The sequence below is a fragment of the Trachurus japonicus genome, chromosome 20, assembly GCF_045865225.1.
Source record: "Trachurus japonicus isolate A0001 chromosome 20, Traja_1.0".
Classification (NCBI taxonomy): Eukaryota; Metazoa; Chordata; class Actinopteri; order Carangiformes; family Carangidae; genus Trachurus; species Trachurus japonicus.
The window spans coordinates 15629344-15653932 of NC_140926.1; the positions used below are offsets into that span (position 1 = coordinate 15629344).

Consider the following 24589-nt stretch of genomic DNA (forward strand, 5'->3'; position numbering starts at 1 on the left):
AATCTGCACTAATATATACTGTATATGTGTGTGTGTGTGTAGTCAGAGACACAGGACCGACCAGACTCCCAGCTCTGGTGAAGCCTTATAAACACACAGAGCTGCCAACCTGACAGGCAGCTGGCCAAAAGATATGAGTTACAGACATGTGTGTGTGTGTGTGTGTGTGTGTGTGTGTGTGTGTGTGTGTGTGTGTGTGTGTGTGTGTGTGTGTGTGTGTGTGTGTGTGTGTGTGTGTGTGTCATCACTGGGAATAGTAGCAGTGTTGGATATAGTTGCTGTGATATCAGAACAGCAGTGGAACAGAGATTTGACAGCTTAACATAGCAAAAATAAAGGTTAAATAAAGGTTAAACACGTATCCATCAAACAGGAGACACCCAGCATAGTCAAAGCAAAGCTCCTTCCTGTAGCAGGACTCGATGAAGCATGGCAAAGTGATTTTACTGCTGCTTTACCTCCAAGTGGAATTGCTTATCCTGAGTGGGTGAGATTTGTAGATCTTTAACTCAAGTGCAGAGTTAATACCTTTCCTAATGAATGGATTACAACTTCAATAAAGTTTAACTCAGTCTCTGGAACAAGCAGTCTCTGGACAGCTACTGCCCACTTAAAAGTAAATAATGCTGAAATCCTGGACAAAAGAAAAATCTATCTTCGTGTGTCATTTTGGTCTCTGTCTTCTCAGTCTATATTATCGCTCCTTTTATGTCTTCCTCCCTGCTGTTCCACGACTAACAATGCAAACAAGCGGAGCGGAGTCGAACAAGCGGTGCTGGCAGCCCGGGCCTGTTAGTTCTGATGCATCCCTCCTCCAAGACAGCCAGAGGACAACTCAAACAAACAGCTTCTTATTGGCGAGCTCCACTCATCAGCACAACCACTGCGTGTGTCTGCTGCCCACTCTCTGACACACATCAGCACCAGATCAATCCAAAGATAGGCTACTAACCAACTACTGCCTTCTCTTTACTCAAACATGTCGCTGCTACTTCTAAAGGTGCACTGCATTTTCCCCACACCAGGGGGTGCTGTTGAACATGCTCCAAGGATGTTGTGCAATGATCAAAAGGAAATTATACAGCTTGTGAATGTGCAACAGACAAAATAAAGAGAGTTTGTTTGTGTGTCTTCTCCATTTTTCACCATGAAACAGGCCCTAGAATATCGTCTTTGTCATTTATTAACTGAGACACTAAGTGCTGCTTAATGAACTGATGTGTTTGTTAGTGTGTCTGTGTTTGCAATTATGCGTGTGTGTATGTGTGTGTGTGTTTTCGCACACATATGCACATGTTTGCCGGCCAACCCCAGCAGTGTGCACACTTCATTAACTCGTGGCCAGAGTAGGTGTAAGTAACCTAGCCACCGGCTCAGATGTCTGCTGGTCTCCCGTGACAACCGTCTCTGGGCCAACAGTGAGGCCGGTGGCGTCCTGAGGGGGAGGGACGCAGAGATGCTGAGAACAGCTGCAGCTGGGAGCAAAGACATGCACCCAGGAGCCAGAGAGGAAGGAATCTTCTCCTCTGGCCCAGAGGACGTTTCTCTTTATAAAACTGACTCACGCTGCGTTGACCACTGCAACCTCCCAACAACCAGAATCACCCTGAAGAGATCCAATCTGAAATCTCTGGCTGGATGAAAGATAACAGCGCACTCACTGAGAAAGAAAAATATTTCATCTCAGTTAATTTAATCACACCAAATCCCCAATGTGAGTGACTCATTTGTTTAACGGCCTACCAAGTGTCGCTGGGGCTGGGTATGATCTGGAAATTTATAACACTGGTGCTGATTCAATATCTGAGCTTCAGAATTCAGAATTACACTTTGTGCCAGACAGTTATTACATCAGATTTAGTCCACCCTCGATGATAAAAGGGCTGGGAATTTATGTAAAGAAAAAAATGCTTCTCTATAACTCAGCACGACAAAAATCTATGCATGCTGTTGTGTTTGTGTAGCAGCTGACGCATGGGGTGCTCCATCACAATCCTACATTGTGAGGTTTATGTTGACAGGAGGATGCGTCATCTCTCTGCTCATGAGATGATTATTTCACTGTGGACATCAGATCTGCCTACAGCGGTTTCACTGCAGATCGTCCGTCAGCCTGTGTTGCCCGAGTATTGCAACAGGAGCTCGACAAAGTGAGAGCAAACTCTCAGGCCTCTCCCTAACTGTTTGTTTATAAGATATCTCTTATCTGTTCTGGCGAGTTTTCCCTCGTCAACAGATTCATAAACAGTTACACGGAGCAGATATGCTTTTGTGATATCAACATAAAAAAAAACACAAACACACAAGCACGACTGAAGTAAATAAATGATATGGCTCGCTACGCACAGACAGGCCTAAACATTGAAGGAAGCACCTGCGCTCCTTATCTGCATGTAATCAGATTGAGTAGGAGACATTTAAAGACAGCTGTGGATGAAGACACACTAAGGGGCGAGGCAAATTAAATCCACATCAGTCCCCTTTACTGCAGCAAGTTCACTGTGCAAGGCTGTACATGGCTTCCATTTAAATATGACTTGCAATATGCCTGCTCTCTCACAAGTTTATTAAAAAATGATTGCGCTGCAATTGACTCTCTTCATAGTGATAAGCTGCTTAGGGCCTAGACTTTTAGAGCCAGTCAATCATGTGTTCCTTCACTTTCCCTCTCTGCACTGCGTATCTCTTCTGCTCCCTCTTTTTCTCCGCATGCTAGCACGGCCTAACCAGCGTAGACCTAAAGCTCATTACAACCCAGCAGCTCCACTGAATGAGTGAAAAGTTTAAAATGAAATGCACCGCTAAATCAAATAATACCAAATCAGCATTTGTCATGCGGCAAATTAACTAGGTGATATGAGCCTTGAGGATAAAGATGCATTGTTTTAAAATGTACCACTCACACAGCTTGAAAGCTTAGATCACTTTATGTTCTTGTGTCTACATCTGTGTGTCTCTGCATCAGAGCTGATGAGGCTGACTGGGTCCATGAGGTCCTGCTTTGGATATGCGAGAGCTGCTGGAGCTGATAAGTGATGCAGGTGGTGGAAGGATGTGAAAAAAGGCTGCGGACAGGGAGCCACTCTGAGAATCCTGGGAAGACTTGTGCTTCTGTCCCAGTCTTTATCTGTGAAACCTGCTGTGTGGTGGCGTCCATGTGTCTATGGCTATGTGTCCTGTCCGGGTGAGTCAGTGGGTGGATTGCATCCAAGCTTAAGGCTCTGTGGAGCAGAAGTGGCTGAGACTGGAACGTTTGTGACTATGGACCAGCTTGGCCAGACACAGGAGAAAGTGCCATAATGCATAAAGAGTGCATAAACTAAAATGGTTTAGGCATAAATGCATTCCTTTCCCCCTAAGGCTTTCTGTAAAAGAATAGCAATCTTACAGCTCAGTCCACTTAGAATAGGCCAGGGTATGTAAATAAGTTGCAAGAGGAGATTTCTTAAAGGAATCACAAGAATGCAGGTGACCAACTTTGAGGGGAAGTAAGTGCAAAAACAACACGAGCTTTATTACAGTGTGGTTGCAGCAATGGAAATGTTGCAGCTTTCCCATGGGACAGGAGGAGAAAAAGTGAGCGCCTGCAAAGTTTAATAGCTGCACAACGGTGAGGTTATAATGTGCAGACAGACAGGGATCAGGTCACGGGGTGTATGGATGGGAGAGGAGCTTCCTTGTCTGCACATTGTGACTGATTTTACCACATGAAATACGATCCTCCTATGCTTTAATCAGTTTTTCTGCAACAGTTGTGATTTCTTTTCCTTTTTTTATATTTTAAACCTAATTTAATATTATACTGAATGACTCAACTGTTCCCGTCTGTAGCACACCAAGGTAATTTAACAGTCTGTTAGAATAAAAATCTGTTTTGGGAAGGAACATGCAAGGTAGGGCATCGAGACTGGTAATTATTGCGGAGACAGCTAATGTCACAATGGCTCTGACTTCTATTTTAATACAACAGATCCAATGACTATGTGTCGTGTGTTGCTTGTGCTGAAGAGCAAATAGAGAATTCTTACTTATCCCAACAGTTCAGTGTGATTTTGCTCTTTGTGTTTGGTTTTTATGACCACCAACTTTACTGTTTTGGAATCTCTTCACTCTCATTGCTTCTAGTTCCCAGACACAGCAAGGAGCTGTTTTCACTGGGAAGAAAAAGCTCTGATAAACCAACTGTAAGCTCCCAACTCTCAGCAGCAAACACAGGAAGCAAAGTTAACAGCTAGCTAGCGGACACAGTGGAGCATTTAGCAGCTAAAGAGACTTATATTCCCTTTAGCAGTTGGCGGAGACCGTTAAAAGTTAAGCCAAGTGTCCAAACTCATGACTCTAAATGCTAATTTGCACTGCATTTGCTGAATGAGTAATTCAGCTACTTTTTATGGTTCGTAATACCAACTATATAATGAGATAATGTCAATATTATGCTTAAAACTGGTTGTGCAGGGACCTGCAAATTAAAAAGAAATTGTTAATGTAGGTGTGTTAATGTTTGCTATCAGCACTCTTATTATGTATTTTTAAATGTCTCCAACTCCAAAAAACTGAACTAAAAAAAAAGAAAGAAAATTTATGTATCGAGTGTATTACCCATTATCACTAAGGTTAAACAAGGTGCTTGTGGTTTTATTCTGATAGATTGGCACAACAAATATCTCATGAAGTGGTAATCCAAATGATCTCAAGAATGAAAACTAACACATGTACTGTCTGTATTAGTCCTTGTCCATCAATATACAGTATGTGTCTAACTGAAGTCCATTTATCTTATCACTGTAAGGCTATTTGTCTGTCTGTGTATCATTTCTTGGCTTAGCATGCAGGCAAGTACATTTTAAACAGTGTTATATGCATGTAAAACACTGATACTGAAATTGATGAGGAAAGCCACCGTTTCCATCCTTAAAGACAACAAAAATAAAAGTCCCACTGGTATGGCCTCCCTGGTTTGAAATGGATGCTGGACACTGCATGTCCTGTAACAAACATGGTAAACAGAAACTGGCCTATTCATGTGGACAGGCACAAAGCAGTTCCTTCATGTGCTATTAGGTTAGTTAAATGCTAATTCTCTTTGGGCTATATTTACATGGGCTCTGTCCTCCCAGGGAGAGTCAGCTCTGCTTACCCTTTGCTCTGCGGCCGCAGCATGAGCAGGTCGGAAATATACTTCATCAGTCTAAAAATAACCTCAGGAAAAAGCGCACATGACACAAGGCTTTGTGACTTCAGAGGAGGAAAAGACATTTTCAGGGATCCTACTATTTCAGCCTCGGGAGCTGGCCAGACCCTACCAGCCCCGAGCCCTCTGATTGGTTATTAATGACATCATCCCCAGGGCCAGCCCCCACCCTCCTCTCCTTCCCATCGCGACGATGTCATCAGTGCTGAAGCATCTCAGTGATGTAATGCAGGGAGGGCCATGACAAGCACTCAAGAAGCACCCCGTCTTTCTTCCCCTGCTTTTCTCCTCAAGTTTCTTTTTTCCCATTCCTCTCTCCATCTCCAGCTTTTCATTACGCCCTTCGCTGCTCATCAGCTGTATCCAGATAAAAATCCCTTCCCACCTGTTTATTAGTGCTTAAACATAGGGCACAGAGATTTGCAGTTAAGCCCAGAGCTATTAAGAGCTCTTAAATGGCTTCTAAAAAGACTCGGAGAAATGACAGAAGGAGAGCATTTACATTTCCTAATCCTGTCTGTGTCCTGCAGCTGTAATTAAAATATGGATCAGAGATCATGCCCATTTTTTCCCACAGGGTATAAACTAAGACATGAAAATACAGGTAGGCATTACGTCATTAAATTCTAGTTTTTACTGCTCTGGATTAAGAGTCCAGCACTGTTCTGTACATACACAAACACAGACAGAGGGTTATGAGATAACTTTCACTACCAACAAGTCATCAAAAGAGGCACACAAGAACACGCAAATGTGTAGTCAAACATCTGTGCATTAAATCAGTTTGTTCACATTTGATTTATTCAGACCATTTCATCTTTTTTGGCTAGGCCCTCACATCTGTTTTTTAATCACAGTTTGTAAGTGTGTGTGTGTACGTACACGTCCTGGGCAAACATCCAGAGCTCAAGCGGATTAGTGAGGGGACTCTACCCTGATCAAAGCAGAACAGAATCCAGCTTACTGGGACATACTGTGTAACACATAACCCCCCCCCCCCCCTGGAAGTGATACTGTACATGCTGCAAACCCTTAGACCACCAACTGCAATGCAGTATAGACTCTTAAAAGGCAAATGTTTGGATTTGTATGTCCTATCTGTCAAAAGGGAGAAAAAACTCCCTTAAAGCTGGAAATCAGGGAACAAACCATCAAACTACGTGTTGTTCTCCAGGGTGAAGTACACAGCTGCTCCATAGAAACCATTGTGTTTATTAGCCCAAGGAGAATTAGCTTGTTTCTGGATAAACATGTAGAGAACAAGTACTGATCTCCCCCTGATGATATGGGTAGATACTTCTTGGTTCAGAGTTTACAACAACAGAATAACAAAATTATTTCAAGGGCCAGTCAAATAGAAAATATAATGTATATAACACAGTGGAATAGGCAGAATAAACACAACACAACTTTCCTTTCTATCCTGTCTGAAAAACAACCAGATTGGATGTCTGTGCTTCCCATCATTAAGTTTTGTTTTTAGGTGACCTCTGGTGTCTGTGGTACTGTAACTCTGCTGGGAGTAAGGGAGGAAGTCAGGAGTTGAATAGCCAAGAGAGTGACATGGAGTTTGCTTTAGGGTGGACTTTCCATGACTGTTCCACGATCTAAAACTTGTGTTTAGGAATATCCTGTACACTTCCCAATGGTGTACTCCGATTAGCTGTATTATGGTAACCATGATGCTGAAGGTCTGGTACGCCTGCTACTGGTACCTTTTTGTGGGTTGGATCTGGATGGAGACTCATCTTGAGATTAAACTTGATCTAATTAATATTCTCTGTGAACACTGGATAAAGTTACAATGAATAATGTGGAAGGAGTCCAGTTCCCTTAAATTCTATAGCAAAGAGTCGTTCAGCCAACTGTTTTGGTTTTACGACCAATACATTTACTTTTAATTTTAGTTTCACTGCTTTAATCCATCTAGTTTAACCAATGGTGAACCCACCATCCATCACCTGGCCAGGCCTCACTGGTTAGAAATCATCTGGCGAACATGGTGAGGATATTTCCCTCACGAGTTGGTGGACACCACACCAGCTAAATCGGAGTGAATATAGGCTTTGTATTTGATAAATGGCACAAAGATCTGATAGAAAATCAATGCTTATGTTGCTCTGTGTCTTCCCGATGTGTAAGTAAACAACTGTGAGCTAAGTCACTATATCAACTTGTAGAAGTGACCTCAGTGTTGTGTTTACAGCTTGTTGTGCTGCCCCCAAGTGGCCTAACTAAACTTTGATTGGCATCATGTTTGGCATTATGAGCCATACAAGTGAAAACAATGCGTAGATTATACACATACATGACTCACATGCGCATAAAGCCTTGGTGCACAACTGCAGAGAAGCTAAGCCTCAGAGTTCTGTCACAGTTATTGGTTGACCCTAATTGGGGCCCGTTGATACCAAGTAAGACATGCATTATGGATGCACTCCCAGTAAATTCAGATCGAGATAGTGACTGTAATTAAGTCATTCTCCAGCTCCACAGAGAATACTCCATCAAACTGTCTGAGCTTGACTGAGAGAGCAAATGGGATGTGTCTGAGTCTAATAATAAAAGGCCTCCTCAGCCATGTCTGGGATCTGCCAGACTGAGAAGATACTGAACAGAGTTTGGCTAAATTAACAGCGAGCTTTAACCCAGGGTATGAATTAGTATCTTAATGTGTGAAAAAGGCTCATGTGTGGCTGATTCCTCTTTCGAATGGCTCATTCTGTGTGAACGGCAGCCCACAGGTTAGACAGACAGCACACCATACTTGAGTGCAGCTGCACTTGCACACACATGCAGATAGTTGACATGGTATTCGACTCCTTCCCTCAGCTTCATTACGTACGTAGTGAGATGGTTATATTGAAATGCCTCTGTGGCTGACCACTGTCATCCACTACCTAATGGCTTTAGCATGTGCCTAGCAGCCCATTGGCTCCAGCGGTCTCCGATCTTGGAAAGCTGAAATGAAGCGGGGCATTGTTGTGCCGCTGCCGGATGAGGATACGCACTCTTGTGAAAGGAGAACCTGAAGGGAAGGAAACTTCGAAACAAAGTGCTAAGAAAAGCTGATAAAGGGCACAAGGGACGGAAACGTGTGTGTTGGTATGAAGGTGAATGTGTGTGTTAAGGGGCAGTTTTCCCTCTTCCTGCCATTATGAAAACGAATGGAAATGCTCAGAAGTTCGTGGAATGTTCTGTGGCCTTGAATTTTAGGTAGGCGCAGAGTGGGATCTTGGGGGAATGGAAAATCCAAGCAAACCAATTACTAGCCGTAGTTTTCCCCTATTTTATGGGGAATGTAATGATAGACTGGTAAACCATATGACTGCTCCATAATGTCGATATTATCTGTAAAGATAAGCTTTAAAATATAGAGTTTCTCATCTCGTCTTATGAAGGGGCTTTTAAGCTAAAAACTCAAACCAGAACCATGTCACTACTGGGCAAGCTAAAATGGAAAATACCTAAGACCTATTATATTTTCAGCCTTAAAGACTGTTTAAATATTACTAAACTATTTTCACACCAGGGACATTTTTAGCCTTTATTAACACTGGCAGTACCACAGAAACTCATTCAGGATACTGAGGTGGAGTAGAAAAGTAAAAGACCTACTCCAACATTGAAAATGTCAGGTTTTACAAGATGACTTTCATTACACTGGTTGGAGCAGAGGGCAGAATAGCTCAATGGAACTGGAGTGCAGTCAGGGCCAGAAGATCTAGAGATAAAAAGGCTAATATATATTTAAAAAAAAACGAAATGGAAAAATGCGTCAATCATTTATTTAGACCTGTAACTGAAAAGATTTGTATTTCAAGAGGCACATTTAAGGCAGTATTGCACCTTGTATTCTATATTATCAACAAATGTCATTGAGATTTAAGACTTAAAACAAGAATACATTGATTGAAAACCAAAACAAAAGTTGCCTTTATAGCCAAAGTCGTGTTTAGTTGTTGGTATCATCAACAACTGTTGTCCAAAATCTACACACTGCTGCACTGCATGACATGTTACTCCATTCTGATGAACATCGGCTCTGTGGTTTATTTCAAGTCACTCCTTCATACACTGACCTGAGGCTGTAAATACTAGCAAGGACACAAAATCTATGACTGAACTTAGTCCCCAACAAATATACTCTTTACCCCTGTTACCCCTGAGTAATGTTTGCTCGAAAACTCCAGTGACACGTTCAGGGGGAATGAAGGAGCTTTGTGGCTGAGAGCTGAGAGGCATGCTGGGTAAGCAAGAAAGTATCAAGAAAATGTCTTTGGTTTCGGTCTTTTCCTGGGTCTCGTTAAGAAAAATATTCAACATTGCCAACAGTATCCTTTAATAACTAAGAGTCTGTTTGTGGAGCTGTAATGTGCATTATGAATCAAATCAAACTGGTAGATGAATCCACGTAATGAACAAATTGAAAGTTTGGTTTTGCAAGTTCATAAAGCTGTAAGCGTCTGTGCCAGAGAGCATTATAATCCATCCAACAGTTATATTTATATTTCATTCCAATCCACAAATGTCAGCCTGATGGTGCCACTGCAGAAAATGTCATTAGGCTTCATCATTCGGGTGCTATGGGTATATGCACCGTATTTCAAGGCAATACTCTAAAGGTATTGGGCTCAAAACTAAACAACCTCACAGCGTCAAAAGAGGAACAAGATAGGGAATTATCAAAACCTGGACTCATAATATCTGGCACAAGATTTCCTGTGCAAAATTTCATGGCAATCCATTACAGAGCCGCTGAGATATTTCAGTCTCGATCAAAGTGACGCACCAATCGACTTTAGCCCCGAAACTTCACCGCCACCCAATGCTGAGTCGATCACATGTGACAAAATCTGTCCTCGACTGCAACGTGGATTTGAAGTTAAGAAGCGTCACACTCGTATAATCCTGCTACTACTTAAATAAAGTCCTCAGAGTGTACAGACATGATTCCGTGACTTCACCTATCCATATACAAATATAGTGCAAATATAGCAACTCTCTCTCTCCGTGTATCTGTCACTGCATTTAGCCTGAAATGGTTTTATTTGATACTCATTAAACTGCTCTGCTGGGCCTCTTTCCAGTGTTTACATGGTGCCGTCTATTTATCAGTCAGAGCAGGAAGGAGTTCTCCAAACAGACCATGCAGAGATAGAAGACAGGTTTCCTCAAAAACTTCCAACTCCGGGAGCTCAGGTAGCTGCTGCTGCTGCTCCTAGAATAGCCCCGGCTTAACAAAAACATCCTGTGTGTCACAGGATTTGCAGGAATATTTTCAGAGACGGGAATTGTGGCTAAACGAGAGTGTATTGAGTTTGTCAGGCAGAAGGGGACGGGTGGGTGGGGGAGGGTGGATTATTATGAAATCATGCCAAGATAATGAGTCATTAGCAGAGCGGTCAATTTGGTCGATAGAAAACATAAAAAAAGGCAACATCTGAGGAAAAAGGGCAGGACACAGCAGGATGTTAGGGACTCGGGACAGAAGTCTCATCCATATTTATTGGGATTAAGGCAGCTTTAATACTCAACTTTTTCTTAATTAACAGCATTTTATGAGGACAGAAAACCTTGAGTGCTTTATTAAGAAGAATGAATGACGTCAGCAGATAGAGTTTTACAGGCCTGACACATAAGGGCATTTGTAGGGTGCTAATTGGAACCAAATTATAATTATCAGCGCTTTTTTTTTTCTTTTTTCTTTTTTTTTTTTTACATCTAATCTTCCCTGTGACATATATCTTGCTTAATTTTTCCGTCCTGATTAATTTACTTAGAGGGCTGGCTGACAAAAACAGTCATAGAAAACCACACAAGTCCCTTTTTATGTAGACACAAAGCTTGTCAGTCCCTGGACAAAAACAGCCCTGGTATGTTCTTGTGTGTTACGGGAGGAAGCACGTCAAACCAAAACGCCAGATGACAGGGAGAGGGAGGAGGGATGTTTACACTGGGGGGAAAAACAGAGCTTGGGGGGTTAATAGCGACTGAAGAGTGTCAGTGTCTGCTTGAGCCTCTCCCGCCTCCGTCTGAGTCTGTGGGTGGAGAACATTTGTCTTACCCCCACATTCTCATCATTGCCAAAGAAAGAGGAGATGGTCAAACAAATGACTTCACTGAAAAGGTGGAGTCACTAAAGAGGGAGGAGAACACAAACGTCAAGAGTGGAAGGATGGGACATTGGTTTTTAAACCTTTGTGTCAGCTGAATAGGGAAGTTTAACAAGACTGGGAAAACTTCTATTAAGATTTTATTCTGTATATAATTATGCCCAGTTACCAGATGTTTTATAGTTGTATAGTTGACTCTTAGACCACTGATTTCTTTTGATCTCTGCAGAGGGACCTACATAAAAATCTAATTTGGCGAATTTTACATCAACTGCACCAGCATCCGACATCACAACGGGAGGCAAGATTTCCCTCAGTGGATAATCCTTGTCACGGCAAAGCCTTCAGCAATGACTGCAATGAAACTCAAAGGTCTAACATAAGCCTCTGCCAACACAATACAACACAACAACATCAGGGAAACATCTGCAATGTCGCTTTTTGTGCGACTCTGCAGGACAAATAGAAAACTCCTTTGTATCTGGCTGAATCCGTTCCTCTCTCTGCTTTCGATTTCTTCCAGCGGTGAGAAAAAATTCAGTTCCTCTCGGTACAATTATGACTATCAAATAAAAAGGGCATGGAGAAAAAAAAACGGAGAAGCCTGACGCTAATGAATCGTTATTGGCTGAACTACAAATCTCTGCCCTATTAAATCATTTTCTGCTGGTCTGTCACATTTGTCTGTACGAGTCATTAAAACGTAGCTGTGATAGAAAGTCACTGCACTTACATTCAGTATGAGGTCTGAGAGTCTTCTATTTGTAATAGAAATGCCTTATCCATTGCTCCTGTGCTTATATAAGGTGTTTATACTGTACACTTCTTAACTATATTACAGAAATAAAAGCTTTTTAAAGAGTGTCTTTCTGCTCCTCTATTATTTGGCTCAAAATGAGGTCAACTTACAACGGGTAGAAGTCAATTAATGTGGTCGAGATTTGGGCAGATTATACCTCGCTATCATCCCGACCTCTATTAGACCCAAGTTGTTTTGGCCATATGGACAGCTTCTGGACTAAGCCACTGAAGCGATAGAAAATCTTCCTGGAGGACGAGATCAGCTGTTTGCAGCTAATTGAGAATATAATTTGCCACAAGCAGAATCTGGAAACGTATTATGTTAACATGATACCAGCAGTGGGCACTTCACTGTCCATGGCTCTGTGAAGGAAATCAAGATTCATTTAAACCTTAAAACAAAGATGCAGCCAACCCTAACCCTAACTTAAACTGAGAATAACAAGGGTGAAAGTTAATTACTGAACAAAACAAAAAAATCTCTATTCCGGGGCTTTCAGTCATATTTCATGGCCTTCATGAATGTTAAAAGAAACAAATCAAGAGCTTTAGCAACCATGAAAATTAGGCCTGTATCAGCTAATCTCTGCTATTTGAGTGAATCTTTGATAATGAGTTATGTCAAAGGATAAATAAGCATCATTTGTGTTAATCTCTATGTCTATACAAACACATTGAGAAGCTTCATGAGGTGGGGATGTTTTATCATCTCAACCAGGAGCTGAAATGAAAGCCCTGTAATGAGGTTTGATCAAACCTTGAAGCTCAATGAGACGTGGCGCGGTTTTGGCGCGGGCCCAACGAGGAATGACAGTGCAGGCGGCTTGCTGGAGGAACACCTGGCCAGACCTCCTCCCTCCCCCCCTCTGGCCTTGGCGCCGCTCGGCCACATGCCACCGGCCCAGGTGTGTTTCCACCGTGCTCAATGTCCCGTGGCAGCCATCAAACTCCACCGCTTCAGATTTGCATCGGCTAATACATATGGCACAGGTTAGCGCTTGATCTCCTGCGCGGATCCTGATACGATCTGTTATGTCTGGACACTGATGCAACAGAGTATTCCAGCCAGGTAATCTAGTGGTCAAGACGTAACCTTAGCGTCCTATAATGCTATCAGACAAATGGAGGCATATGGTCAGGAGCTACTGTGTGCCTTTGCTTGTAAAACAAAACTGCCAAAATCACTGCTCCTCATATGCTAGCACTTAGACAAATAGCTTGGCTGAATTAAACTGGCAGTCAAAACACTGCCTTTAATAACAGTTTCCTCTGGTCTTGTGAGAAACAGACAACTTGCAACATCAGCACAGCACAGAGAAAACTTGTGAGAGACAAGCCCTAACGCTGTCAAAAGACCGGAACGAGTGATGAAGGATGAGGTTCGGGGGCTCTGGAAGGGGCGCAAGGGTGCAGGCTCATTTGTCTTTCTGACGAGACGCTCCCTTCCGACCAGTTTACCTTCCCTCCCAGCAGGGGAAGTGAAGTTGATATACTCATCTCCGAAAAGACACAACAAATCACATCTATCACTGAACAACTCAGTAGTAAAAAAGAAATAGGGTTTTTATAAATTTATAGGATGAGAAATACTCCAGAATTAAATACGGAGCTCCAAAAGTGGCTTTAGTGTGTTGCCTGAGAATGCTACTTAGTTTATATCCAGTACAAAAAGACAATTTACAAGAAAAAACAGATTTTGTGTTGCTTTTGATTAATATTTGTTGGATTTATCTGGATTTCTAGCTTTTTGATAGTGATAAAAACACATTTAAACCAGGTTTTACACTAAGTGTGGCGCATATTATGCACTTACGTGTGAATAGCTGTGAAATTAACTTTAATTTTTTTCCATTTGCCTGCTGTGGCAGAGCAGCTTTCTCCAGATGCAAATCTACTCAACAGTGGAAAAAGTCAAAGCAATTCTGCCAGGTCTGGAAAGCTCCAGACAGGAAAATATACTTAAGAGACAGTAAAATACTATTTTATTAGCAGTTTAGTGACAAGCAAGAGACATAGGAGGCACCAACAGGCAAAATGCTCAGATAAAAAGAGATCAAACTTTAGTCCAGTTTGCTGCTCAGGCTAGTTAAAGGATCTAAGTGAGGATCTACATCTTTGAAGTTCCACAGTGACACTCATGTTGACTTTCAGAGGGGTGCAGCATCTCCCCGGTGGGAAAATTTAGCAATGCATTTGATCCAGAGAGCAGACAGAACCTTACATGGCTAAAGCTAGAGTAAATCTGATCCACAATTAGCTATATTTCCATCCACAGATGTCATTCCTCTGTGTTCTCATCTGATTAAGAGGCAAGCAGCAAAAAGACTGAGAAGAGTTTCTGTGCAGGGACTGAATCTGAGACAATTACTCTAATGTAAGTTTGTCCAAGGACTCTGTGTTGTGAAAGTGACCGTGCTGTTTTCAAGTTCAGCCTCTCACGGTTTGACCCCTCACCACTCTCCTTCTTCTCCCCCATCAGCTTAATTAGACACAGCCACACACACATTAGATGGTCCCCTTTTTGCTTCACTTTCTGAATGGCTGGCTGCAGTTCAAGGCACCACAAAAAAGAAAAAAAAAAAGAAAAAAACTGCTATGCAAAACAAGCAGCTTTCAGATCCGGGGGGAACCATCAGAAAACAGCACACACATTAAAAGCAGTATAGCGGATACCATTCAAATACCCTCTGGAATTCAATATGATGTTGCGTGCAGTAATAAAAACAAGCTTCCACCCAAGTCATACAAGGATATTTGTGTTAAAGCGATTCAATCTGAATCCTCAGAGGGAAGAGGCTGAAGAAACTGGGTGTTGTTTGTGCTCACATGAGCATCTGCGCATTCTGAAGTCAACATCTGTATGAGAGAGAGAGAGAGAGACACACACACACAGAGAGGGTGTGTGTCCTTGCATGAGATGCAGCCACTCACCTTTATTTGCTGGCTCTCTGCGATACAGTTGTACGTCCTGATGGGGCGGAGGGGGGGTGGGAAGAAGCCAAAGCAAAGTAAAGTCTTGGACGCAACCAGAGTGGCACAAACTAACTAACACACCGTCGCAGTCCCCAAACTTTTCGCTCTCTCCCAGCAAGATCTGCACACTTCCCCTGTTCCCCCTCCCTCCTTTCTCTCTCTGCCTCTCCCTCTCCCTCTCTCCCTCTCTCTCTCTTACTTCAGCACTTCCTGGGCTGCTGTTTATGCTCCAATCAGGCCATCCAAGAAACTACCGCTACCCCTCCGCCCCCACCTCTCTCTCAGCCAACAGCCATTGTTTGGCAGAGGCATGTCACATGTAGATGTCCCTGTGTGTGTGTGTGTGTGTGTGTGTGTTCCCTCTTGACTAAGGTTTTTTAACCTCTCGCCACCACTCGGAGAGTCTGGCTCGCCTCAATCTTCAGAAGAAGAACAAGGGAGAAGCAGACCACGAGCTGAAGGAGTGATGGTGGAGGGAGGATGGGTGCGAGGCTGGTATTGGGCTGAAGGAAAACACATGGAGGGGGCTTCCTGCTTGAATGTCCCTGAGACAGATACACTTTTTTTCAGGCATGGGGGGAAAAGAGGGGGGTAGAAGCGTTGAGTAAAAAAGGGTCGGGGGTGTGTCTGGAACTTTCTCTCCAAATCCAGCTTGTTGTTACAAACCGCAATGAGGCTCAGCCCATCGTAGCCCCCAGATAGCCTCAGAGCGCTCTCTCTCTCCAAAACAAGGCGCCTTTCCCATAGTCTGCCAAACGTTTTCACCATGATACCTCAGCCCCTTCTTCCCAAAGCCCCAACCTCTAATTCTAAGAGTTTCGCTAAGCTGGCCAAATGCAGCCGTGCCAGCTCTTTCCAGGCTTTTAGGGTGAAAAAAAAAGAGGGGGGGGGGGGGCGGGGGTGGAGGTGTGATGTGTGTGTGTGTGTGAGGTTGGGGTTGCAGGATAGTGTGAGGTGAAAGGTGACATGTGGGAGGAGACAGGTTTGACAGGAGAACACTGAGGCTTTTGTTGGTGTTGTTAACAGTTCCATCATCGCGTGATGGTAACACCTTGTGGGCTGTGGAAGAGTTTAGGCCAACTCCAGCACAGTACTGCTAATACTTAAAACATGTGTCACTCCTTCAAAAGTTAAAGCTATCAGAACAAAAAAAAATTCCTGAATTCAGAATTTGAGTGGTGAATTGGTGTGCTCAGGATAAATTAAGTTGAAGGGGAGCATGGTAGGTCAGAGTTGAACCAGTGGATGCTAATAAATGACAATAGCGTGTGTTTTCAGCTGCAAGTTCTTGGAATTTACCAACTCCTGTATATGAAGCACCTCTCCTCCGCCACGGAAGATATAAACACTTGACAGCCTGTGTCATGTCCTCATGATGACTAAACTGAAGTCGATGAGTAAAATCCTCTATAACTGTCTGACTGCTTCCATTTCTTGTCTGCATCTGACTTAGCGTCACTCCAAGAGCTCAGCTATGAAAATGAGACTCAATTTGTAATGAACTGGAATTATCCTTTTTGCTACCGTGTTGGAGTCCAGGCTTGAAATGAACAGACTGAGCCTCTCTCTCTCTCTTCTCGCCTTTTTCTTCCAGACGCTGTGCTCGGCTCTCCTCTCCTCTCCTCTAACCTCTCCTTTCTCCTCAGCTGAATGCAAGTCTTTCAGCCGGTCAGCCGAGCCACACGGGCAAGGCCGGGGGATGCCTGCGTGCCAGGTTGAACTCAGGAAACATTCATCTTGTTGTTTAGTCTGGGCACCATGTGTTAGAAGCGAGGAGGCCGCAGCCCCCCCTCCTCCGTCCTCCCACTCTTCTTGTGCATGCAACCACAGAAAGCCCCCCACACACACACATATACACACACACACACCGACAGACATGATCTGGACATTCATGACTGCGGTTCATTGTTTAAGGGCTTGGATGCACAAAACGAGTAAACTTCAAAGCAGCAGTTGGTACAAAGAAGAAAAACGGAAAAAAAAAGCGTCCATGTGAAAAGAAAAAATGTGCTCCGTCACTCCCTTTGCAGCTCAGGTGTGCGGTGTGCTGCCGGCAATAAAGCCTTTGTGCATCAGCATCTATTTCTTATGCTGCTTTAATCACATAATAAAGAATTCGAGAGATGTTGACTCAGAGTGTGGAGTCATTTATGGAGCTGATAACAGGATGCAGGTGCAGTGAGGTGTATAGAGTGCAGGATTTATGGATAACCGTATGTGAATGTGCTCACAAAATGTGTTTGGGGCCTATGTTGCCATGTGAAGGTGGAAAAGCCGTGACACCACTTTCTTCCTGTGTGAACACTATAAACAGGGCCCACTTTGACTAATCCCTCACTGCTAAATCCCTCCGTAGCTGAAAAGAGAGCCAAACAAATGGAGAGGGGAGACAAAATAAATCAAAACATTTGGGATTTAACAGTGACGGAGCAGGTGAGGATTACACCTGGAGCTATTCAGTTTGGTGCTTCAGCCTGTGCCAGCCTGCTATTGAGGAACCAATCCTGCACTCAACCCGGTGAATGAGCAACCTGTGCGCCTTGGAGGGGACGGAACTTGACAGAGCTTGAATAATATGACTTGAGTAAAGAGAGCGAAATGACAGGCAGGTTTGCTTTCAGTAGCGCAAATGCCAGCAGATTCAGGGGGGAAAAAAACTCAGTGGCTTCATGATCTCAGCTGTTTTTTCCTTTTTTCTTTACCCCCCCCTCAAATCCTTAACATTTTAAAAGACAGAGGGGATGATAATGCCAGACACAATGGCAGGATGTTCAGTAAAGATGAATCATATCACAGAAAACAAAAATCGGATGAGTCGTGACGACCCCTGTTATCCAACATGACAGTTTGTGACTTGACCTTTTGACTCTTTAATCTAGCTGTTGCATTGTTGCAGAATTTGCGGTGATACTGAAAATCCTGCTCTGAAATTCTTTTGCAAAAAAGAAAGTAGAAAGTCAAAACATAGTTATCAGTATAACTGTAAAACAATGTTACACAGTGCCCTCGTTTTTGTGGCAACACTCAATTGTAAACCACTTTTAATACCATTTTATGAGCAGCATAAACAATAAATATTTTAATAACGCACCATAATATAGCTATTTTCACTTCAATACCCAGAACCTTACAGTCGTGCTGGCTCGCATTAGGTTTTGGTTTCCAGGGCATCTTTCTACCAAACTGATTCAGAGTGCAAAAAAAATTAAAAAAGAGACACCAAAGGCCTTGGCTGCCATCCACCCAGATCCCACTCTAGCCTGTGGACCAAGCTGCCTTTTACATATATTTAGCCTCAAATCATCCAAAGCCCTGGTGAGCTGCTGCTCTCTATTTTAAAGCCAGTTTCATAATCTTTCACAGGGAGGCTAGAGAGTTTAGCCGATGGCAACAATGGAGCCACTGGACTGGTATGAGCTCTGAGTCAGCGTCAAACACTCCCGAAAAGTGCATGAAGAGAAATCTCACCGAAGCCCTGAGTAAATGACTTGACTGGGTTGAGAACTGTCTGAAGATGATGACTGTGCTTACAGTATGCAAATAAAAGCTCAGCGTATCACAACCTGCATTTAACCCGTTGAGGAGAACATCTGATTTGGCAGAGGCGCCGCGGCTCCCGCTCATAACCCGATGTAGCAGCTTGGTGAATCTGCCTGCCGGTATGGATTTCTGAGGAGGAGGACTCATACAGATATTGATTAAATAAATTAATAACATCCTGAAGTAATGAGAATGTGAAGTGAGAGGTGTGACATCAGACCCGGGTTGGAGAAGTGAATGTGGCACTATGAGGCCAGTCCGATTGTCCTGTGGCCCGTTGCAAGAGTGACAGAAAGGAACAATGAGACATAACTCACCCAGAGAACACAGCACAGAGGGTCAGAGGGGTCCCATGACTGCGTCTCTGCCTGTCTGTTGGTCTCTCTGTCTCTGACTGATTCATACATGCATGAATAGAAGTGGCAGCGTCCGTGAAGATGGGGATAGGCAGATTATGTCCTCGTGAAAACGTGAGTGTGTCATTATTGTGGTGAGCGGTGGTCAGTGTTCATCAGTCTCCCGGTAAGATGGAGTCAGAAATGGAAAGCAAACAACGTGACGACTGGGTCAGTGAAGGCATCGCAGGCTATAACGAAGCAGCCTCCACATTACTTCAGGGCAGGCTAGGCTGCAGCCACCTACAGGCTTGTAATCCAACGATTACAGGTCTCTGTCTGTGAGTGAGGAGAATTCATTAATGTAGTAAACAGATTCACAAAACTAAAAAAAAAAGAGCAAAGCATTTCCCTCTCTACTGTCAGGATGCCCTTGAGAAAAGCTGTAAATTGCTACGAGTTAAATTACAGGGGGAACAAAAGGAGACAAAACAAACAGATGTCTTCAGATTGCACCGCATTGCACAACTAACAGCGTTTTATTTTCTGCTTTAAACCAAATTTTGGGCAACATTCATAATACGGCATGAGAGGCTGAGTATCGTGGTGGGATTTTATTTTTTCTGGCCGTATACTCTCTGTTTACTTCTACTGTTTAATCTTTAATAACGTGTTGTGGTGGTGAGTAATTTTGTGGAAATGTTTTTAACTCGTTTTCTCTCTACACGGACACTGAGTTATGTACATATTCGGGCAGAGTTATCAGTGAGACAGCCTGGGATATAATAAGAGCTTCTTAATCTTTGACACAAGCAAATATAATGTGAAAAAGTAGCCAGTATACTATCGATCCCACTGTGAATCAACAGACTTCCACTGGTATGTCTAAATTACTCAACCAGGGAAAAAGGTGAACAGCCAAGGTGAGCAGGAGTCGAACATCTACCAATCCCAAGATCCTGTTCTTCTTACTACATGATTTTAATGTTCTCAATTCATGTCACATAATAACTGACAGTGCAGTGTTTCAGCAACTCTGCTGTCTTATGTATTTTTTTATAACTTGCCTCCCAGAAAGAAGGTTCTGGGTTTGAGTCCTAGGCCTGAGGTTATCTCCGGGTTCTCCCACTTGCCCCCACAGTGCAAACACATGCACTGTAGGTTGATTGGCCAATTGGCTGTAGGTGTGAATGTGAGTGTGTGTGTGCCTTCTTCATCTTTATATGGCAGCCTTGTGAACACCCCGGGTGTATCCTGCCCTTGCCCTACCTACAGTATGTCAGCTGGGACTGGGACGAATGGTTATTGGATCTAAAGTAAAACTAGTTATGTCAAAGTATTAATAGATGGATGCAAAACAATAACACAAACATTGTTTGTGAGCAAAATCACAAGAACACCGGTGCCTAAAATCTCAGCTGGGTTCTGATTTTGCTGTGAACCTGCAGTCATGTCCTCCGTGAACTCTGTTGTTCAAGTTTATTTATGCTTCAAACAACAACTCTGTTTGTGGACCAGAGTGCTTTGTAAGACAATTTCAACAGTCAATAACCCCTAACAGGAAAAAATAAGAAAAACAACAACAAAAAAACACTGGAATTTTGAAGCAGATCTGGTTTATTTTTCGTGTACGTATCCTAAACAGTGGGATGTTTCCGTAACTGCTATTGTTTTTGAATCCCAGGCAGTGCGTGACCTCGCGTGCAAAATCTGAGTGTCAGCCAGCACAGATAGATGTTTTGGCTTCAACTGCGACATTTTGACTGTGTATTGCTTTCTGTTTCCGCATGAAGCAATGGTGGAGGGCGCTGCACTCTGAGTCAAGTCTTCTCAGATGGATACAGCTTTAATAAACAAAAGGCCAGAGTCATTGCCCTCTCGTTTTGCCTCGACATCCGCTTCTGATCAGACAGCATCACGAGAGAAGAGAAAAACAAGCTCAGAGATGATAAGAGCTGGGGAAGGGTAAACAAGAAAAGAGCAGGCAGGGAGAGTGTGTGAAATGATTGACAATAACGTCGAAGCCACCAGCTGGTTGAGGCGGTGAACCTGTCAGGTCAGGCGCTTTCCCTCTCCCCCCACCTAGTTCTACATCTGTCCATCACTTTATCGCTATCTGTGCCTTTGCCTCGATTATGTAACACTTTCAAATTACTGCGAGTGCAGCCCGGCAAAACAATAACTGTAAATAGATGTTTTTGCTGTCACAGAAATGTGATTCCTAATCAGGTTTATAGAGTAATAAAAAAGCATTTAGCTTGATTGTGTTTGGCCCATAAGTGCACTTGAGTGTCTTCTGATGGAGCACAAGAATTATCGGTCTTAATAAAATGCATTTAGATCGGCCAAGACTGAGACTAAAATATTTATCCGACGTTTTATGTGATGTAAACAGAAAAATGAATGAATATGCGTTCGCCATAAGCAAAGGCTTTATACAGCCAGTCGCAATTTTGCAACCGCTTTTCAAACTATGTATTATGCAAAACATGTCTGGAGAGAATTTGGCGATAAAGTGGCCGTACTGATACAAGCCATTTGCTTATCGATAAAAGCACTTTTTATTGCTACTCTGGAAAATGTTTCAACAATGAATAATTGATGATTACTGGTTGCATATCACATTAACTGCCAGCTGTCGCACAGTGAACCGTGGGCCTCAATCACAAACTTAGCATACCCTTCTTGACTTCCTATTGATATGAAAGACGCTCCCCGGCTGCCTGTCAAAGGATTTCAGGGGATCACACAACAACAAACAAATGTGTTATGAAATATGCAGCGCTGAGAAACATTTGGTCCCGATCACAATTAATATTCTGTCTGCGAGAGCATAAAGAGAGCCAGAGAGGAGAGAGGGGAAAAAGAAAATTAGTTTGGACTGCTTTCTTATCACATCTACCACATATCTGTGGCTCCATATGGTCACAGTGTGAAACCATCTATACATCCACATCCACATCTGTGAATTCATTCAAACTCACAAAATAGGACTCACACTGGTTTTGGTATGATAATATTATTATTATATGATTTCACTTCCATCTGCGTAATTTAATTATCAGAATGTTTCATGACCAAATTACACTTGTTCTTCTGTCGCCATTTGTTTTTATATCTCTGCCAACAGTTAGATAAATCCACTTGCCTGATTCTGAAGTGCATTTGGAAATAAACAGGGAAGTGTCAATTAACGCCGCAATCACAGCGAGAAGAAAAGGAAAACAGTTTGTCAAGTGTCGCAAGCAAATGTAGACTCCATCATCTATCTTTTTAATTAACCATAATAAAAAATGATGATGTTTTTATTAGACATTTCCTGTCAGCATTCTAGTAAGAGGCATGCAGAAGGACCTAGTTTGGACAGCAGAGTGCAAAAAGAAAAAGTTTCAGGGCTTGCACAGGTCAGTGCCGTCACCACAGCCCAGCAGCGCCACATCTGTGAATTCTCTGAGAACAACAAGCCTGCAGGGACAGACGCACATCCACACAGTGTAACCATCACCACCCGGAGACTCAACATGACTCATCCGTCCTGATACTAGGCACCTGTGCATGTGTTAATATAGTTTTTTTGAACTTGTGATGCTGCCAAGAGGAGAGACACCACTCTGGGGTACTACAATTTTTTTTTGCTCCCATGCAAAAAAAATACACTCTACCCTACTTCCAAAACGATCATGTTTGATCCTTGTTGTATAACACAGAGCGGGTCCGGCCTGTTCTGCCATACATTGTCTTTTTCTCCGGTCTCTCTGGTCATAAGAAATAAAATAAAATATTATGCAACAAGGGATGTTAGATAAGAGTTTCTGATGCCTATCACAACCCATCTACATTCTTCTCGGGGCGTCTTGCAAAAACTATGAGGCGGGACGGATCATGACAAATGGATATTTGGCTCAGTATAATTCAAGAAGACAATAGCAGCTGAGAAAGAGCTTCTACAAATAAGGGATGCAAACAATTGACTTTTGTACAGCAAAACTAATCTGATTTAAATGTATTTCCACTGTTTCTCCCAGAGCGGTATCAAAAGTATTGTAATAAAGGGATTAAATCTTTTTATCCTGTCACTCGGTTGAATGGTCTATTAAATTTGCTCCTATCCGGCTTCCACTGCTTCAAGACTGATAACGTATTCACCCTTTTTGATTTAATTCTCAAGATGAATTGGAATAAGTGTGGCAGGGTGGGAGATAAAAGAAAGAAACAAAAAAAGTAACAAAAAAAGATATAATAAAAAAAAATGGGTGAAATCGACTGTCACAAAATTCCTGCACACATACCAGTTTTCTGTAAAGTATTAAACCTCCAGCTGTTAACATCAGTTCAGCAGAAATCCCCCCATTCTGTCCCTGCAGCTCAGGATAAAGTGCTGTGTCAGTCTCATGATAGCTTTAGCTTGCCTAGCTGAAAAGCATGCATGTCTTACCAAAGGCTTCATCACATAGCCAAACCGTATTATTCCCCTTTTGAAAAATCCCCAGATTTAAGAGAAGGTGGGGAGGAGAACATTTGATCCCTGATTCAGTGTTTCAAGTGTTTAATACTGAAAGAATGTACCCAAGGTGCTCGGAGGCACGACTGTCAAAACTATCTCACTGTTTCATATTTAGGGAGGAAAAAAAAACTTGGCAAAAAAGTAACATTTTTAGTCATAGTCTAATTGAACAAGCAGTGCTAGCAGCGGTGAAATGAATTAACGACAAGTCAAACACTTTTACAAAACCGCATGAGAGGCATAAACCTATAAGATGAGTGAAACTCCAGAGCGAGCACAATGACTCAAGTTCAACCTGGAATCCTATTAGCTGTACAGCTGGGGGCGCTACATGCCAGCAGCTATTGAACACTGAACTCAGGAAGAAGCTCTCTCACACACACACTTCCACGGATGTCAGAGACTGAAGTGTTTTTGAGTTGTAATTATGTGAAGTGGTAGGAAATCTGCTCACTATCAAAAGCTAAAGATGAGAGATTCCATATGTGGCTGTGAAGTCTGTTTTATTTCTAGTTGCAAGAAGCACAAAGAGCATAAAGTGCAGCAGGAATAAATCTTTCTCTGATTTTTTTTTTGGTAGTAAACAGCACGCATGCTCCATGTCTTAGAGCTCTGCTATTCCACATATCACACAGGCATGTCCCCATGTGCTTAGATCCTGAGATAGATCATCAACGCCATGTAAAAATGTTGAAGAAAGTATCATTTAACAAACTGGGAGGTCCTAATACAGTTAATTGTTGAGTTACAAGGCAAACACAAGGTTAAATGACATAGTCAGGGAAATAAATGAGGATAAAATAATAGTGCCTGTGTTCTGAATTTACCTTTTTTATCTTCTTCCATTGACAGAACACATGGAACCAGGAATTTATAATTCAGCGCACAGGGGTCACGGTGATCTTAATGGACTCAGAGCAGGGAGAAGGTGTTCTCTGGCTCTGACAGTCATTGCGTTAACTACAACAGGCTGAGACCCTGCTGAGCACACTACGTTGACTGCACAACCTGCACGTGTGCCTGCGAACAAGGTACACTTAAAATTGACTCAATTATTATTACACACACACACACACACACACACACACACACGGTTAGCAACGGTTTGTTATCTGATATAATTTCAGGT

At 42.7% G+C, this 24589-nt stretch overlaps 1 protein-coding gene across 24 annotated transcripts in view; it reads right to left on the bottom strand.

Annotated features, from left to right (window-relative positions):
* kiaa1217 (KIAA1217 ortholog) overlaps positions 1 to 24589 on the bottom strand; it is a 113863-nt gene that overhangs the window by 51800 nt on the left and 37474 nt on the right. The window contains exon 1 of one of the 24 annotated variants that reach the window (XM_085762996.1): positions 15040 to 15364. The exons of 22 other annotated variants lie outside the window; for them this stretch is intronic. The gene's annotated coding sequence lies outside the window, so the exon portion shown is untranslated. Of the gene's footprint in view, positions 1 to 15039; positions 15365 to 24589 lie in introns of those variants that run through there. One more of the 24 variants, XM_085762998.1, reaches the window with a different exon arrangement.